The sequence below is a fragment of the Balaenoptera borealis genome, assembly GCF_965194805.1.
Source record: "Balaenoptera borealis genome assembly, chromosome: 18".
Taxonomy (NCBI): Eukaryota; Metazoa; Chordata; class Mammalia; order Artiodactyla; family Balaenopteridae; genus Balaenoptera; species Balaenoptera borealis.
Window position 1 is genome coordinate 77261287 of NC_138877.1, and position 18922 is coordinate 77280208.

An 18922-nucleotide genomic window follows, 5' to 3' on the forward strand; every position below is an offset into this window, starting at 1 on the left:
GACCCCACCCTCCCTTCCTCTGTCTGATGGAATATGCTGGCACCTGATCTCCCAGGTGGCTCAGTCAAGAGCCCCCCATCCGCACTCTGGGTAGAGTGTACACAGGCACAGTGGGAGCTGTGTTCACGGTTTGCTTTGAATTCTGTTATTTCCACATTGTTCCATCCTCACATAAAACCAACGAGGATTTTCAAGGCTGTGAGTGAGGAAGTGCTATCCTAGCTTGGGAAAGAACCTCTAGCCTCACTTTTCTGTTGCAGTTCAGGGCCCAGATTGGGAGTCAGAAGAGGAGTCCATAGACTTTGACCGGAACATTCCAGGCCAAAGTTTTCTTAAAGCTCGGGTCTGTCTCTCCTTCCTTTCCACACGTCCTGGTTTAAGAAGATCAGAGCCTAGAAATTTGAACCAGCCCATTGGCCTTTATGGGTCCTTATGCACACAGGACATACAGGACTTGGCCCAGAGCTGGGAGCCAGGGCAGTGCATGCGCGCGCACGCACACGCACGCACGCATGCGCGCGCGCGCACACGCTCCGAGAAGGAGGGGGAGGTCCCTGCAAAGGAAAGTGCCCAATCCTACTGAGACTGTGCATTGCTTGTGCTCAGTCTCCCACACCCCTTCGTCCCCTAGAACCACTTTTATAACATCAGTGTTTTCCTTCCTGAGAATGATGAGAATCTTATCTGGCATTGATCCTAAAAGTGGTGGAAAGGGCTTCATGTCAGAAGACCTGGGTACTAAAGGCAGCTCTGCCCTGGTCTCATGAATCCTGAGCCCGCGTTTCCATACACTGAACAGAAGAGAATATCCCCCAGCCTGTTACATGGAATATACCTCTGTGCCTTCGTCCAAAGCCTCTTAGGTGCTGCATGCTCATCTGAGTCTCTGCTCCCTGATCCTTGGATGGGACCCAGAGCATTTATTGCCTAGCAGCGCTTCTCAGGGGACAGCCCTTGGACCCCTACACTCACCTGGAAAGGCTGGTTAAAGACTCAGACCTCTGGTCCACATATCAAAATCTTCTGATCAGACTTTCGGGGGTGGAGCCTGGGAGTCTGCATTCCCACTTGATGCTAAAGTTTGGGAACCACTGAGTTAAGAGTATTGGGTTGGAAGGCATTGGAGTCACTTGCCAGTTTATGGCATTTCTAAATCTGCAGATACAGATACTTCTGAGTCATTTTACTAGAGACACATCAATACGTATTATTCAACAATCATGGAATTTATGATGTTCGACAATGGATGTTCCACTTACTAACTTCTTATTGACCACTGGCTTTAAGAGCTGTTACTCAAGAAATAATGCCTTAATCTTTAACTATATTTATTAAAAAAAAAAACTTTCCTCATTGTGGCAAGTCCAGCTCCTGCCCTATTTGTCTGCCACACTCAGGAATCCTGTGTCTTTGCCCGTTTGTGCCAAAGAGTCTTCCCAGGGGTAGGTCGAGTCAGTGAAAAGGGCTGCTCACTGTAGCTTGAAGAGTTTTGTAGCAGGAGCAACAGAAAATGGGTAGCAGAGATGGTAAATAATTATTTAATGAATACTTGCTATGTGCCAATTTCTGTGCCTTAATCCATCCAAGTTTCATAGGAAAACACACCTACCTGAGTAGGTAACTTTTATTACCCCCATTTTACAGATAAGAAAACAGGCACAAAGAGTTTAAACACCTTGCCCAAGGTGTCTCTCTTTGTAAGCAGCAGATCTGAACCCAGGCAGCTCCCCACTGCTTGGTTGGCCAGGGTCAGAGCTGTTATGTAAGTCAACCACTGATTTTCAGTAGTTGAGTCTCCTGGTTGTGCTTCCCTTGCTCTGGACACAGACGAGCAGAACAAAGCCCACCCACTGGTTTCTGGGAAGGGGAGTCCCCCTCCACCTCCTCTCCTGCTTTGCTCTGAAGATCAGGAGCCCGGAGCAAGGGAGACCCAGCACGATCTGGTGGCCAGAGGGAGAGAGGACGGCAGCAGTCCCCTGGCCGCCTGGGCTCGGGACCCAGCGTGGGTACACGCACCCTGGGTGTGCGGCACTCTGTCGACAGGCTGCCTTCCTGCCGCTGCCCGGCCTGAGGGCGGGGCCGGGGTGTGAGTGCACGTGAGACAGCCCGTCCTAAACGGTCACCATCCCAGGCTTTGAAGGCAGGTTGCCCGGGGCTCATGAGCCCCTGTACCGCACTATTGCTTCTTATCTCAAGACGTGGGGCAGCAGCCTTGAAGGTCTAAGAGAGCAGCCCTGTGCGATCCTGGGGGGAAGGGAATTGCAGAGAACAGAGACTTTCCCGGAGATCAAATGTGCTATGGGCTGGGCTGACCTCCTGACCTCAGCCGGGGGAACCTTAGATTCTCCAGGTATCAGGAGGCAGCCAGGAGAGCTGGACACACAGGTCCCCTATGCCCCGGGAGATGCTGGGCTCCAGACTGCCTTCCCACCAGCTCAGATTTTCCGGGCTCCAGGCTCTGGAAGATTCGCCTGCCACTGCTGCATGCTGCCACACCTTTCCCTGCCCCCAAGGAAAGAAAAGAAAAAGAAGGAATATGCTCTTTTTTTTTAAAATTTAATTTTATTTATTTTTTATACAGCAGGTTCTTATTAGTTATCTATTTTATACACATCAGTGTATACATGTCAATCCCAATCTCCCAGTTCATCCCACCACCACCCCCTCCCCCGCCACTTTCCCCCCTTGGTGTCCATACGTTTGTTCTCTACATCTGTGTCTCTATTTCTGCCCTGCAAACCGGTTCATCTGTACCATTTTTCTAGGTTCCACATGTATGCGTTAATATACGATATTGGTTTTTCTCTTTCTGACTTACTTCACTCTGTATGACAGTCTCTAGATCCATCCACGTCTCTACAGATGACCCAATTTTGTTCCTTTTTATGGCTGAGTAATATTCGATTGTATATATGTACCACACCTTCTTTATCCATTTGTCTGTCGATGGACATTTAGGTTGCTTCCATGACCTGGCTATTGTAAATAGAGCTGCAGTGAACATTGGGGTGCATGTGTCTTTTTGAATTATGGTTTTCTCTGGGTATATGCCCAGTAGTGGGACTGCTGGGTCATATGGTAATTCTATTTTTAGTTTCTTAAGGAACCTCCATACAGTTCTCCATAGTGGCTGTATCAATTTACATTCCCACCAACAGTGCAAAAGGGTTCCCTTTTCTCCACACCCTCTCCAGCATTTGTTGTTTGTACATTTTCTGATGATGCCCATTCTAACTGGTGTGAGGTGATGCCTCACTGTAGTTTTGATTTGTATTTCTCTAATAATTAGTGATGTTGAGCAGCTTTTCATGTGCTTCTTGGCCATCTGTATGTCTTCTTTGGAGAAATGTCTATTTAGGTCTTCTGCCATTTTTTGATTGTGTTGTTTGTTTTTTTAATATTGAGCTGCATGAGCTGTTTATATATTTTGGAGATTAATCCTTTGTCCGTTGATTCGTTTGCAAATATTTTCTCACATTCTGAGGATTGTCTTTTTGTCTTGTTTGTAATTTCCTTTGCTTTGCAAAAGCTTTTAAGTTTCATTAGGTCCCATTTGTTTATTTTTGTTTTTATTTCCATTACTCTAGGAGGTGGATCAAAAAGGATCTTGCTGTGATTTATGTCAAAGAGTGTTCTTCCTGTGTTTTCCTCTAAGAGTTTTATAACGTCCAGCCTTACATTTAGGTCTCTAATCAATTTTGAGTTTATTTTTGTGTATGGTGTTAGGGAGTATTCTAATTTCATTCTTTTACATGTAGCTGTCCAGTTTCCCCAATGGAGAAGAGACTGTGTTTTCTCCATTGTATATCCTTGCCTCCTTTGTCATAGATTAGTTGACCATAGGTGCGTGGATTTATCTCTGGGCTTTCTATCCTATTCCATTGATCTATATTTCTGTTTTTGTGCCAGTACCATATCGTCTTGATTACTATAGCTTTGTATTATAGTCTGAAGTCAGGCAGTCTGATTCCTCCAGCTCTGTTTTTTTCCCTCAAGACTGCTTTGCCTATTCGGGGTCTTTTGTGTCTCCATACAAATTTTAAGATTTTTTTGTTCTAGTTCTGTAAAAAATGCCACTGGTAATTTGATAAGGATTACATTGAATCTGTAGATTGTTTTGGATAGTACAGTCATCTTCACAATATTGATTCTTCCAATCCAAGAACATGGTATATCCCTCCATCTGTTTGTGTCATCTTTGATTCCTTTCATCAGTGTCTTATAGTTTTCTGAGTACAGGTCTTTTACCTCCTTAGGTAGGTTTATTCCTAGGTGTTTTATTCTTTTTGTCGCAGTGGTAAATGGGAGTGTTTCCTTAATTTCTCTTTCAGATTTTTCATCATTAGTGTATAGGAATGCAAGAGATTTCTGTGCATTAATTTTGTATCCTGCAACTTTACCAAATTCATTGATTAGCTCTAGTAGTTTTCTGGTGGCATCTTAGGATTCTCTGTTTATAGTATCATGTCATCTGCAAAGAGTGACAGTTTTACTTCTTCTTTTCCAATCTGTATTCCTTTTGTTTCTTTTTCTTCTCTGATTGTCGTGGCTAGGACATCCAAAACTATGTTGAAAAGTAGTGGTGAGAGTGGACATCCTTGTCTTGTTCCTGATTTTAGAGGAAATGCTTTCAGTTTTTCACCATTGAGAATGATGTTTGCTGTGGGTTTGTCGTATATGGCCTTTATTATGTTGAGGTAGGTTCCCTCTATGCCCACTTTCTGGAGAGTTTTTATCATAAATGGGTGTTGAGTTTTTTCAAAAGCTTTTTCTGCTTCTACTGAGGTGATCATATGGTTTTTCTCCTTCAGTTTGTTAATATGGTGTATCACATTGATTGATTTGCATATATTGAAGAATCCTTGCATTCCTGGGATAAATCCCACTTGATCATGGTGTATGAGCCTTTTAATGTGTTGTTGGATTCTGTTTGCTAGTATTTTGTTGAGGATTTTTGCATCTGTATTCATTAGTGATATTGGTCTGTAATTTTCTTTTTTTGTAGTATCTTTGTCTGATTTTGGTATCAGGGTGATGGTGGCCTCATAGAATGAGGTTAGGAGTGTTCCTTCCTCTGCAATTTTTTGGAAGAGTTTGAGAAGGATGGGTGTTAGCTCTTCTCTAAATGTTTGCTAGAATTCACCTGTGAAGCCATCTGGTCCTGGACTTTTGTTTGTTGGAAGATTTTTAATCACAGTTTCAATTTCATTACTGTGATTGGTCTGTTCGTGTTTTCTGTTTCTTCCTGGTTCAGTCTTGGAAGGTTATACCTTTCTAAGAATTTGTCCATTTCTTCCAGGTTGTCCGTTTTATTGGCATAGAGTTGCTTGTAGTAGTCTCTTAGGATGCTTTGTATTTCTGCGGTGTCTGTTGTAACTTCTCCTTTTTCATTTCTAATTTTATTGATTTGAGTCCTCTCCCTCTAAAAAAGAAGGAATATGTTCTTAAGCTTTTCTCTTCTCCTTCCAATCAGCTTAGTGATAAGTTACGGAAAATGTCCGGTGCTCAGATGCTTTCCATGCTCGAGTTAAGGCTCCTGGGGATCAGGTCTTTTGCAGAATTCGCTGGAGCTCTCGTCCTGTTGTTAAAAATCTGGGCCCCCAAGAAGAAGGGAAATATCACAACGTTCCTCCTCTGTTAATGGAAAAACAAGGAAATCTCCAGCTCTCTGGAGGCTCTTAAAGTAATCCTCCCTGCATGGCTTGTATGGCTTGGCCACAGTAAATAACACCAGGGATTTGTCATAGCATCCCAGAACAGGTGCAGGTATAAGGGGGACGGAGGGACCACAGCTCTCCCACTGCCAGTGGGTATATTTAGAACCAGAGAGAGAGAAAAAAAAATGTGCAATTCAAGTAAAAAGTTCTAGAATAGAAAACAAAGATTTTGCTAAAATAATAAAAAGCAAAGGATTGTCTGTCTTCCTGAGGAGAGGGTAAAAAAAATGGGTGACTGGCTTCAGTTAAGTAAGAGAGAAAAACAAGAGTGCAATGGAGAGAAACCTGATCGATGACGATGATGTAATGAAGATGTCAGTACTTAGAAGGTGGTGGTTTTGGAATGTCTTGTACTTTTAATCTGCAAAGCGATTTTCAGATTAGGAACCTCTGATTAGAGGATGTGAGAGGAAAATGTGAAGTCAGCCTCCCGCTGTAGCCGGTGGTGTCACCTCCGGCGGGGAAGGTGGTAGGTCAGGTCGGGAACCCCGGCCTTGGCTGATTCGGCTTGTAAGGTGGGCATTCTGCGCAGGAGCTGGCGGCCCCCAGGACCAGGGGCCACACAGCAGTGGTGGAGGCACCCAAACGCCACCCCAGCGTGGCTGGCTCCTAACTGGCCGGGTGACCCCAGAGCAAGTCACTTAGCATTTTGAGGGAGGGGCTGGCGTCCCTCCGTGCTGGGATGCTCCGGGCAGGCAGTCACCCCCGTGAGCTGGAGAGTCAGAGCTGAGGACGGGGACCGCCCCCCTCAACCTGCCCCAGGCCCGTCCCTGGGCTAGGCCCGCACCCCTCCCAACTGTAAAGCCGGGAACGGGATGCTGTTCCAGGCCGGCATTTGGGCTGCTCCAGAGATGACTTAAAAACAAGCACGCTGCGTGAGGCTTCTTATCTTTGGGGGTGGGGAGCTTCTGTAACCCAGTGAATGATACCTGATCAGCTGGGGCAAGAGGCCGGGCAGGTTATCTGGTGCTCACCTCCTGCCACCGCCCTGGCGGCTGCTCCCACCGCTAAGGAGACCCTCCTGGGACAGGCCTGAATGACTCACTAACCTTGACTTCATCGCCTCCCTGGGACTGTGTGATTTTTTTTTTTTTTTTTTTTAATCCATGAAAGAAGATTAGAAGGTGTCCAATCTTAGGGAGACTGCGTGGGTTTCTCCAGCCCCCTCCATGCGGTCAGGGAGTGACTTTCAAGGGACATGCGAGCAGCTCTGCCCCACCCACTAGATTCCGAGCCCCCGGACCTGGTCTCCGTGTCGGGGTCTCCCATCTCCTGCCGCTCCTGTTGTGCACTGGGTGTTCTGTGCCGACGGATTCTGCTACCCTGAATGCGGCTGCCTTCTGAAGCAACGAGTTCTTTTGTAAAGAAAGTGCTCCTCTAAGTGCCGTGCAGTATCCTGAATCGGATCCTGGAAGGGAGAGAGAATACTGGTGGAAAAACTGGTGCAATTCTGATAGAGTCTGTGGTTTAGTGGATGTGCTCATGTTCATTTCTAGTTTTGACAAAACGGGCTGAGGTTGTGTAAGATGTTGACATCACATCATCATGTCTGCATGAAGGGTTGTATGGGGACTCTCCGAATTCTCTTTGCAGCTTTTCAGGAAATATAATTCATTTCAGAATAAAAACCTGCCCTTAGAAGCCATGAATCAGTCACATCTGGCGTGCAGAGTCCAGACAGGTGCAGAGAGAGCAGAGATGCAGCAAGCTGTACACTGGGGATCAGCGAAGGGGAGACAGTGTCCCCATGCTTTGCTCTAATAGAAAAAAGCAAACAAAAGGCACTTCTGTGTCCTTGGAAATCTAGCAGAAGTGGCCCCTGCCTGGGGAAAGGGCTTTTGTTCCCCTAACTTGGGTGGGGTTCTTTATGGGGAGAGGGGAGGGAAGGCGCCCCAATGGAGATTCCACAGCTTGGCGTCTTCGAGGGGCTCCAGGGCTGAGCTACAATGGCCTCCCTCTTCTTGACCGACTGACCAGGGCAGGAAAACGGTTGCACAGTTGTTTCCTGAGCTCGAGATGGCACAGCAGGTTTGCAGGATGGTGTCATTTCCAGGAGGGCTTTTACATGCTCACACCTCTGGCTCACTCACTAATTTGTCAGGCCAATGTCCCGTCCATAGGGGCTGGCCGTATGGGAAAGGGAAGCCCACCACCAGGTTCTTGCATGCCTAGGACACCCAGGGCACAGCGAGGATGAGAAAGTGGCACGTCCAGGGTCCCCGAGCCCCCCTCCACACGCGCTCCCTGCATTGCGGCAGGCCACTGCAGAATTTGGAGTTAGCAATCTCCAAGTGGCCACAACTTCTACTGCAGTTATGGGCTGGGGACAAGGGCCAGGAACAAGGATGGCCAACGGCCAGCGGCTGTCACCTGGCACTTTTGCCTGTGTCACCACCCTGCAGGAACAGAGCAGCCATTGCCAGCTCTGTTTCGCAGCTTCGCCCATGCCCGGTCTCTCTCCTCGAAGTAGCCTGAAGCCCCGTGACCTGAAGGACACCCTGCCCCTGGCCTGTCAGAGGCCTCGCGTAGCCAGTGTCAGAATGCCACGCCCAGCTGGAGCCCCTGTCCCTTGGAAATGAGCCATTGCAGAGTCTAATTAAAGTGCCCTCCCAAAATTACCGTTAGAGAGCCAGGATTTTAAATCATCATCCATAAGCCCTGTAGACATCAAGCGTTTGTCTTTTCTCACGTAATTTTATCCCCGCTGGAATCTCTGCCACCACAGCCCAAGGCTTAGGGCACATGACGTCTTTCCTCCTGTCTCATTCACGGCTACATCATATGATCCAGGGCCTGAAACACAGCAGGCACCCAGTAAAGCCTCTGTGCCATAAATGAGTGAAGGTATAGCAAGCTGAAAGTGCCGAAGCAAACCTTCTGGATGAGAAGGACAGTCATGGAACAACTAGGAAAGAGTAGATTAAAATGTAGTTTTTCTCAGTGTGGTTGTTTTTCCCCAATTAAATGCTACCCCCCACTGGCTAAAGCTCTCTGTACCTGATGATAAAGGAAGTGCTGATTTGTCTGTGAAAGATTTGCCCTTTTTCCGAGGGATTGTTTCAGGCCCACCCCTAAAATTCCTATTTTGCTGCATTTGCCCACTTCAGTGATCTCCCATGTGGGAATTACAGAAGAATTACAGACTGATTTTCTGGTACCTGGTGGGAATTACGTAACAGTGTGTTTTTTCTGCGTGTTGAGCACTTTTGGGTGCGTGTCTGACTTTGTGGAGTGGTGTGGGCCCCATGAGAGCAGAGGAAAGGGCCTCTGCTTGTGGACACGGTCAAAGACACGTGCTCCCTGGGGTGCCTCCCAGGCTGTGGTTTGTCTATTAGATTAAAGAGAGGCTATTATCAACAGCTGGGCAACAACGCGAACTGATGTCAGGAAGGAGCGACACAGGGAACGGGGAGCCCTCCCGCCTCCTCTGCCCTCACCCCTGCCACTGGCTCCAGGTTGGAGAAAAGGAGGGGTCCCCTGGGAGGGTCTTTGTGGGCTCCCCTGGGATCAACATAAGAAAGAGGAACCCCTAAGGAAGTTTCTAGCATTTCAGAACCCCAGGAACAGCTAAAATCTCCCACAGGGGAAACACAGCAATTTGGTGCCAGGAACTGATCCCAGCCACTGACACACATTAGCCGCTAAACACCCACAGTTCTGTGATTATCCCACTTTACAGATGTGCAGACTGAGGCACACAGGTTAGGGCACTTGTTAAGGTCAATAAGGAATAAAGTTGGGAGTGAAGCCCAGGACTGGCTGATTCCATAACCTCTGCTCTTAACCACGGTGCTAGGCCAACAAATCCCTAGCCATAGAGTATGTGTGCATGCTCAAAATACGCAAAATGTTGGCTATGTAAAATATACATGTGTATATTATATGTATATATATGTATATATTATTTATGTGGAATATAGATAGATGATAGACGGTAGATGATTGATAGAGAAAGATAGATATAGATGATAGATAAATAGATGATAGATGGATAGATAGATAGTAGATGGATGGAGAGATAGACAGATATGGAGATGAGAGAGAAATAAAGAACGTAGAACACACAAGCACACACACATGCGCCCTTTGGAGGGCCCTAGCTCCTTTCTCCCCAAGGGCTGCCCAGGCAGGAGGAGAATGACGGTCTCGAGGACGCATCAGGCAGACCTGTTCATTCTGGGGTCCCTCTGCAGAGAGGCTGACCTACAAGTGTGGGTGACTAGCGGCTCCCAAACTCTGAGAAACAAAGACTAGAATGGCTGCATGAGGAAAGACCCCTGGAGGATGACCAAGGGGGACACGCACGCTGGCCGGGGCGTCCGATCAGCAGGACAGAGTCCCCAAACCCTCCTTCTCCGGGTCCTTTTCGAACTCCCAGGCCGGGGAGATGAATGCCCCACAGGCACGTGGGGGGCAGAGGCATGCAAGCACAGCATTGTCTCGGAGCAGACAGAGGCTGTTGGAAAATAGTCAGTCCTGACCTGGAGAAAGATTTACTTAAACCCCCTGGGGAGTAAGAGCCCTTCCTAAAATTACTTTAGCTGTGCAGGGGACCCCCGTGGGCAGCAGTGTTATGACGACAGGCTCCATTTTTCCTGGACCAGTGCCAGCTTCCCTACCTCGGGGTCTGCTTTCCCTGCTTTGTTTTCTGTTCTGGTGTTTTTCACCAGAGTTCCCACATGCCCGCAGGTAGACAGGCGTGGTCTGTTAAAAAGCGTTGGAGCATCTGGGTTGGAGTCCAGTGACCAGGAAAAGCCACTTTTCCTTCTCTATGTCCTTTTCTTCATGTGTCAGACAGGAATGTTAGTATCTGTGTCACAAGTTCACAAGTTCATTGATGTGAAATCCGTTCGCCAAACAACATGTCTCGATTCTACTAGGACTAATGTTCACTCACAAGTTATGTACATCAGTCCTCTTGTGGGCCTGGGGCTGTGTCCCAGAGGAGGACAGGCCAGGAGCAGCAAGGGGAATGTTCTGAGCACATGCACGTGTGTGTGTATGCGTGTGTTTGTGTGTTCGGGGTAGGAGCATCCAATTGTCTGATGGAATTTTTAAGTTAAACGTGCTGTCCATGGGGAGCGGGCAGCCCGCAGAGGTCCTACTTTAGAGGAGAGAAGAGCCATTGCGGGCTCTTTGCCGTGACACACATGCCATGCGTGTGGCCCTGGGGGCAGAGGAAAGGAGGGTGGGTCCCTGCTCAGACAGGCCCTCGGGCAGAGGCGGACGTGGCGTGGGCACAGCGGGCCAGAGGGACTGAGGGATGTGGGAGGGGACCGTGGGGAAGAAGGTTCTGGTCCTCATACTTATGGGCGCCACAGGCACTGGACCCTGCCTGGTAGGGAGCAGCTGTAATGCCAGGAGCCTGAGCTGGGGACGCGCTCGCTGACGCTCACGTGTCCACTTGGCAAGATGGGTGTAGGGGAGTCTTCCCAAAGCCTGTGGACAGTTGTTTGTATTTTCTTAAGTTTGAAAAACACCCGCCAAGGGAAGAATGTTAATTTTAATTAAAGTTAGGTCAAGGTGTAACTAAATTATTTCCAGAACAAATGGAAAGACTTACAAACAAAGAACATTTTGTTCGAAGAACTCTGAGACCCAAGTATCATTTAACAAAGCAAGAAAACTCTAGAGGCTTTGGTTTGGCAATGTGGCACAGAAAACACACCACAGAACCTTAGGAGAGGATGTCTTTCTCGAAGGAGCGGAGAGATCCCCCAGCCTTTGCCTAACAGGGCCTCAGCAGTGCTCACTCGCTGCTGTGGTTCCACAGCCAGGATGAACAGGACATACACCCACCCGTTTCCTCCTGAGCGCCCAGGTGAGCAAGGCCAGTGAGTAGCCTCAAACAAGAAGAGTGCAGCTGGAAATTCCAGGGGGAAAATCACCCCCTTCCCTTTCTTCCTTACTTGGTCACAGTCCGAATTGTAACAACCTTCCAAGTTGCAATGAAGGACCAAATACGGGCCTGAGATACTCTCCTTTCCTATCTGAAAAGCACCTTCCTTTCCTACCAGCTCCCACCAGGTCTGGCAGCTTCCCTCCCTGCCCCGCCCCTCCCCTCCAAGACAATCTTAGCTCAGACAGGATTTCCTTCGTCTTAGTCATCAGCTTTTATGGCCCAGCCTCCCCCTTCCCGTTTCAAAACAAGGAATATTAGCCGCAAACAGTCTGAAATGATTTGTAAACCTTACCAGTGCGTGTAGACATCAGTTTTTGTGTCTGCTTATCAATATCAAGATGCCAGAGGCTGGAAAAATCAATGCGTTTCTTGTTGTGAAGTCGCATGGTGCAGTGATTTTTCAGCTGTCTGCCTTGGCTTTTGTGAAACTGCAGAAGAGCAAACACGTTCATTTTCACTGCAATCCTAAAAAGCTGCGAAGTTAAAAACAAAGTGACAATTTGGGCAAAAATCATTCCTGTTTTAAAAGAAGGCTCGTCAAAGGAGAGGTCAGTTCAGCAAACTTTCTGGCTGGTAACGGGTCTGGTTCCCAACATCACAGAAGAACAGGCCTTCGAGGCATGATGTGAAGCATTCCTTCAAAGCCTTAACAGATTTCCTGGGGTTTCGAAGGAGAATGTAGTCTTCATGTTCTCCCAAGCGATTCTCTGAGGAACCAGAGCAACTCAGTTACAGGAACAGCATGTGTAGCTGTCAGGTCTGCTCTGATTAAACTGGAAGCTCAGCCAGGTCACTCAGCTCTGGCTGCCGGTGCAGGGAGGAAAGGGTACCCCGACTAGGGAAGGGACCCCTCCATCCAGTTATAAGTGGACACACACACACACACCCGTCTCCCCTCCCTCTCTCCCCTCCCAGCAGGAGTACTTGTATCAGCACATCACTCCCCTTTTCCCCTTGAATTGTTCTTGCCAGGAGATGGAAGACAAAAGCCAGCCTCTCCCAGTTCAAGTCAGTGGAGTCCCATCAAAGAAGCTGGGGAGAAAAGAGATACAAATATCTCTTTACAGATTCTGTTTGCCTCTTTTTCACCCCCATTCCAGAATTTCTTCACTGACACCCTGTGCCCTTCTAGATGTAAAACTTTGCTCAAAAGTGGGTCTGACAGCAGTTACTTACATGCAGAATTTGCCTCTAGTTTCCTATGAAACCAGTGGACCTTGGCCCGTCAGGAGGTGAGGATGACCCGGGGAGCTTTGTGAAATTGTGAGTGAGCTGCTGCTGGGTGGTGGGGGGGCGGGGAGGGGGCAGGCATCTGGGTTAAGCAGTGTCTGTCAACCTGGCTGCCGTGGCCGTCACCTGGGGGATGCTCCAGAATGCTGGTGGGGGGCCCAGCCCCGGGGACACCCTCAGGTGACTTAAGGGAATTTCAAAGCCACGCCGAGACCGGCTCGCCCTTTAAGATCGATAGTCCGATTTTTGCTCCGTTCACCAAGTTCTCCAGCCCTGGGCCCTCCACCCGCCGAACGCAGCCCCAAGCCCTGGGCCGCTGAGGCACAGCCTGCTGTACGCAGCCCGGAGCCCCTCTGGCCCCTGGTGACCCGGTGCTTAGACCCCGGCTCTGCCACGTGGGTGGATTGGCGCCACAGCTGAGCCCCTGCGCTGTGATTCACAAGTAAGCCTGCGCTCCTGCCCTGAGATTGGCGTGTGAGCCTGAGCTCCTGCCCTGTGATTGGTGGGTGAGCCTGAGCTCCTGCCCTATGATTGGCGGGTGGGCCTGAGCTCCTGCCCTGTGATTGGCGGGTGAGCCTGAGCTCCTGCCCTGTGATTGGTGGGTGAGCCTGAGCTCCTGCTCTGTGACTCGTGCGTGAGCCTGAGCCCCTGAGCTGCGACTGGCGAGCGATTTCTTTGCTTTTTTTTTTTGGTATTCAATGCTTTATTTTAGTAAAATCAGAAAAAACACAGCACGTGCAGTGCTAGCATCTAAAACTAATACATTACGTTAAGCAATTACTAAACTTACAGTGACTTGAGGTTCGATGTTTACCTTCAGCAAATTTAATTCCATTCTTATTTACTGAAAATATTGCTGGCTGACAAAACTGAATCTAAAAGTCACTGATTATGGCCATACACAAAGATAACCACATGTTTGAGAACCGCAATATGCCAGACACTGAAAATCAAACAAAACAAAATATGTACTAAATAAAATTCTGAGAACCTTTGAAAATGTGGACACTTCATAGCAGTGTTTAGAAGTGTTTCATTAACATTTTAAGACAAATGTATCAAAACCTTGGCATGTTATAATTTCAAGTTGCCAATTTTGCCTTAAATTTTGTCAGAAAGTTACAGCTACCTACATTGCCAATGCTGGGCCTGCTTAATTTGACTCACGCTTAATAGGACTTAACATTAAAAGCTCACACTACCCTGAAATATTTTATTTCACATACGGTGACATTCAATATTCAAGTGCCAGTGTTTTTATACTGTCTTTTGGTCAAGTTTCTTTAAACTTTCAAATAATCACTTTTAGGCTTACAAAAATAAATATTTGTCAAAATGTTCAATAAATATTACACAAACTAGCAGCAAAAAGTATCTAAAATCTGTCGTGTGCAAATAGTTTTCTTCTCAACTATCATTCCATGGTCCCAAATAAAATTTTAGAATCTAGTTCTTAACACGCTGCGTTCAACAATTTCCAAGAGACAAAATAAGTTTGGAAGTTTAAGGACGCACACACAAGACATATATCTAAAATTCTCTGAATGTGCAATAAAATAAGTATTTTGTAAAAATTTATGGGCAAAATGTACAAGAGTCTAAATCTATACTAATTGAAATAGCACCGTAACAAATGACCTCAATACTGTCAAGTGCACCTACTTAATAAAGTTTTAGAACAAGGCAGAGTACACTTGAAAATTACTGCACTTTAAGAAATTTTTGCCGCCTTATGCCATTGTAAATATTAGTCTATAAAGATCACTATATTCCAACCACAAAATGAGCACAGAATTCCAAGTGGCAGAGGCATTTTTAGTTGGTGAACAATCATCTTTGGTCAAATTTAGCAGAAAGCAACTATAAATACAATGGAAACCTGTGCAACTAAAATACGTTAAAACTGCACTATATAGAAATAACACCTTGTGCAGTTTAGTACACATTGCCAACCTGTGTGATCTCAAGAATTTCAGAGTTTGTAGCTACTCTGATTTACAAATTCTACAAGTGTAAGCCATTTTAACATTTCAGCACAGCTTAAACTGAAAAAAGAGAATCTGCATTAAAATAAAAGCCTGCTGCATAATTCCTCCTGCTTATATCCTCTTGACCAAAAAACATCAACACTAGCATGCATTGAAGACCAAAATCCAAGCAGGTCCTTAAAAGGACTGGTCACTGGCATGGTCAGCCATTCTACGACTTCAGTTTTATTTATGTCAGGCATTTAAAACATCTAATTAGATGAAATTTCCCCTAAACACTTTTGTTATCAGAACTTTTAAACTTTTCCTATAATAATATGCCCACATCTGCCTAGCTTAGAATTAGTAACCTAAACATTAGAAGAGGAATTGCTGTATTTACTTGCATTAACTTCGAAGAGTGCTTTGAAAAATGTATGGATGTATTCATACATGCCACCTCATCATGACTGGAATGGCTTATTTAAAGACTAAAAGTGCCTATGCAGGATAGAGTGAGCAAGTCAGAACGTCAACTTAGTACAGTCTGCCACATTAGAAACTAATTCTGCTGTAAGGTGTTTTCCTACCCTCTCTGCAAGTATCAAAAAGTCCTAATGCAGGAGACAGCCCACGATTTTTTCCTTTATAATATTTACAGATGAATTGATGATTCCTGTTAAGTTGTATCACACCTGTGTGCCAAGGTTTGATTTTAGCTCAAGTTCAGTGAATTTATTTTGTCAAAACAATTGAAAACTTCAGCATTACTGACCCAACAGGACATCAAAATAATAAGTTGCCTGAAGTTAAAGTCACAGTACATTAACAAACAAACGGTCCTCAGTCACAAAATTATAAATGCAGTTTGGGATGGAAATAAGCAGAAGGGGAGTTAATCCAAACTACAGTAGCTAAGTTTTCACATCAGCTTCTTAATAGGGTTGTTGATTGTTCCTTTCTTTTCTTCCTTTGGCTTTGAGCTCCCTTGAATTTTCAGGAGAATCACAGCTGGTAATGTAGTGCTAGTTCTTGAAGCTACATGATATAGTCTAAGTTACATGTGGTTTCCATATTAGCTTTTTCGAAATGGTGACTTTGCTGCGAAGCGGATTCTGCTGCCCCACCAGTCAACCCCCTGAGAGTTGTAATTTCCTCCGTATCCATCACTATTGTAGAAGCTTCCATAGCCACCTCCACCACATCCTCTGCTGCTGCCATGACCACCTCGACCCCTGCGGCTGCTGCTTACACGGCTACTACTAAAGCTAGGACTTCCAGAACTGCTACTTTGTCGATAGTCTCAGGCACCAAATCATCCACTCAATCTCTTAGAACGCCCATGACTGCTACCCTTGCAGTGGTGTTCATAAGCCATACTTTCTAACCAAGATGGCGCTTCTTGTTCAGCTTCAACAAGAGGAGCCAACAAATCCTTTGTGATATTTATATTTCTTTCATTGGAAAATGAGGTGGCAAGACCAAGGTTTCCTACACGTCCTGTATGGCCAATCCCATATACATATTCCTCAGTATCACTTGGCAAATCAAAATTGATAACATGTTTCACATTTGAAATGTCTAGTCCTCTTGCTGCCACAGCAGTAGCCACTAGAATTGGGCTTTTTCCTGAGCGGAACTGGTGAAGGGCTTCCTCTCTATCTCTCTGTGATCGGTCTCCATGGATACTGGTGCAAGCATATCCTTCATGGTATAAGAAATCCTCCAGAGAATCAGCACCCTTTTTGGTCTCCACAAAAACTGAAGTCAGTGAATCCTTCCCTGTGCATTTAAGTGGTCAAGCAGAAACGACCGTTTATCTGACTGTTCCACCCAAACTACTTTCTGCTTCTCGCCTGATTGGAATTTCATGTTCTAGAAATAAATGACTTACACTACTGCAGAGGGGGAAGGAAGGAAGATTAGTCATGCTTGCTCTGGATTTTTTTTTTTTTAAGTCCCAAAATTCCTTAATTAGGAAGTAAACGCAGTTGAAAAGAGCATTGACTCCTGCCTAGAAATTCCAGAACAGGGAATGTCTGTCTGCACCACACTGATGCTTCAGGTGGTTAGAAAGGCCAGTTCCCGGAACAAAGTCAAACCTGGACCTTCACTTCTGTTTCGTATTAAAGCGAGAGGGCAAAGCCAGAGCAGTGTCGCAGAAGAAAGTAAACTTATTTAGAAGGGGGTATACGTATAATCATACATTGCATCCATTTTTAGAATTGTCTGTCTCTGTTTACAGTACCTTTAGCAAAATCTCAATCCTTCTAGTTATTGAGTGAGAACAAAAGACAGGCTGTTTATTCTGCCAACATTTTTGCCTTCGTGTTGGTTTTTCTTCCTCGTTGGGTTTAATTAACTAGAGTCTCTAAGGATAAACATAGAAGAAAAGGCAGCCTTCATGAGGTTTTTCTTAACTCCTCACGTTAAAAAGTTGTCTTAGCTCTCTATTCTTGCTAAGCATTTCATGTGTTAAAAGTTAGATCAATTTCCTGAAATTAAAAAATAAAACCTTGACATGTGATTCATACGTCACATACACTACAGACATACAGTGTTTGTAAACTAATCACTTGAAAATGATCTTTTTAATGTTACCTCAGGTCTCTTGTGTATCTATCTTGTGCAAACCTCTGTTGATTCTTTTATACTTTTTTTTAAACGGTGATAAAACACACATAACATGAAATTTACCATCTTAGCCATTTTTAAGTGTACAAGTCAGTAGCATTAAGAACATTCACATTGATGTGCAATCTCCATCCATCTCCAGAACTTTCTTCCTCATCCCAAAGTGAAGTTCTGTCCCATTAAACCGTAACTCCCTCTTCCCCTCTCCCAGCTCCTGGGAACCTCTAGTCTCTGTTTCTGTGAGTTTGCTTGTTTTAGGGACCTCACGTAAGTGGAGTCATACGGTATTTGTCTTTTTGTGACTGGCTGATCTCACTTAGCATAACGTCTGGAAGGTTCAGACATGTTGAAGCATGTGTCAGAATTTCCTTCCTTTTTGAGGCTGAATACTATTCCTGTACTTTTCTAAGTTATTGTTTTCAAGTTCAGCTTTGTTTTCTTGGCTGGTAGGTTTCGGTGGTTAGAGTCAAGTTTAGAAGAAGCACGTGGGCCCGTTGGCCGTGGGGCTTCTGTACTTGGGTCTCTAAGATTGGTCCTCCCACTTCTGCGTGGCTCGCTGGTGGCCCCTCTCCTCTTGATGTGGGTCTTGCTTTCTGGCCGATGTTGACCACTCCCTGATAGAGTGGGTCCCTCGGGTGCACTGTTTCTGACACACTGAGCCCAAGGTCTCATCCTGCCCCAGTCCCCCCTCTGCTGAACCTCTCAATCTGAGAGAAGCCAACGGACAAAGGTATCGATCCAGTAAAAACCTGTAGCCAGTCCCCTGGAATTCTGTGGCGGCAGTTTGAGGGCCTTTAGCCACATCACTAGTTTGGATCCCAAAGACGGGCTTGCTTCAGGCTCACTAGCTACTCTGAGCTTCTCTTCTGCGTGGTCTGCATGGGAGCTGTCAGGATGCTGTAACCTGACACCCAGGAGGAGGAGGGGGTCCCAGAAGCAGCCACCTGCCAGGGGTGACATCAGGTATTGGCATGAGGAGCCTCTGGGATGCCTGGCACCCATCTTGCTCTGGGTTTTTTCTCGTTTAACTTAGTGGTGCTAAATATGTCTCTTTAACTAACACTCATTCCTCTGCAATTGTGAGTCGCAGGGTTTAAACGAGTGAGCAGCAGGGAAGCCGAGGGGCCAGCCAGAGGGTCAGAGTCCCAGACAGAAAGTCAGCAGAGGTGGCTCTTGCCGCCTCTGCTGTGCTCATGATGGGAGGGCAGGCACAGGCGCCGTGGAAAACTCCTAAGGAGGGAGCGCTTGCTCTTCTGCCGAACCTGAGCCAGAGCCCTGTGAGCTCCAGGGTCACGGTCCTGGGAGCCCGGTATCCAGTGCAGGTCCAGCGTGGGAGCTGGGATCTGACTCACAGCCCAGACAGACGCCAGCAGGAGGGAAGCAAGCTGGGAAGACGGGAGTCCTGGTCAGAACTGGCACGCAGTGTTTGGGGACTTTTTGTTCAGAATCCCAGCACGAATCATGCTGCTCAG

At 46.4% G+C, this 18922-nt stretch overlaps 1 protein-coding gene and 1 pseudogene across 2 annotated transcripts in view; one reads left to right on the forward strand and one right to left on the reverse strand.

The window, feature by feature from the left end:
• The window catches only part of COL4A2 (collagen type IV alpha 2 chain), a 176060-nt gene that overhangs the window by 1645 nt on the left and 155493 nt on the right, over positions 1–18922 (forward strand). The gene's annotated exons all lie outside the window — the stretch shown is intronic.
• LOC309615830 (ATP-dependent RNA helicase DDX3X pseudogene) lies at positions 13042–18665 on the reverse strand (annotated as a pseudogene). The gene has a single exon. The product of its transcript is annotated as an ATP-dependent RNA helicase DDX3X pseudogene (transcript).